The sequence below is a fragment of the Aulostomus chinensis genome, chromosome 1 (genome assembly GCF_037954235.1).
Source record: "Aulostomus chinensis isolate RoL2024-O1b breed Wild chromosome 1, RoL_Achi_v1.0, whole genome shotgun sequence".
NCBI classification, from domain to species: Eukaryota; Metazoa; Chordata; class Actinopteri; order Syngnathiformes; family Aulostomidae; genus Aulostomus; species Aulostomus chinensis.
The window spans coordinates 26,476,509-26,477,329 of NC_141320.1; positions in this window are offsets into that span (position 1 = coordinate 26,476,509).

The following is an 821-nucleotide window of genomic DNA, read 5'->3' on the forward strand; positions in this document are numbered from 1 at the left end:
GATGCTACAGTGATGCAGTGAGAGTTGCTACGATCCTCAAAATGATGCTACAGTGATGTGGTGAGAGTTGCTACTATCCTCAAAACGAGGTGGCAGTTATGTAGTGAGAGTTGCTACGATCCTCAAAATGATGCTACAGTGATGCAGTGAGAGTTGCTACGATCCTCAAAATGATGCTACAGTGATGTAATGAGAGTTGCTACTTACCTAAGAAATGATGCTACAGTGATGTGGTGAGAGTTGCGACTATCCTCAAAATGATGCGACAGTGATGTAGTGAGAGTTGCTACGATCCTCAAAATGATGCTACAGTGATGTGGTGAGACTTGATAGTAATTTCGAAATCACGCTAAAGTGATGTCATGATAGTTGCTACATACCTAAGAAATGATGCTACAGTGATGTGGTGAGAGTTGCTACTTACCTAAGAAATGATGCAACAGTGATGTGGTGACAGTTGCTACGAACCTCAAAATGATGCTGCAGTGATGTAATGAGAGTTGCTACGAACCTCAAAATGATGCTGCAGTGATGTAATGAGAGTTGCTACGAACCTCAAAATGATGCTGCAGTGATGTAATGAGAGTTGCTACGAACCTCAAAATGATGCTGCAGTGATGTAATGAGAGTTGCTACGAATCTCAAAATGATGCTGACAGTGATGTGGTAAGAGTTGATAGTAATTTCAAAATCACGCTAAAGTGATGTAATTGGAGTTGCTACTTACCTAAGAAATGATGCGAAAGTGATGTAGTGAGAGTTGATAAGATCCTCAAAATGATGCTACAGTGATGTAGTGAGAGTTGCTACGATCCTCAAAA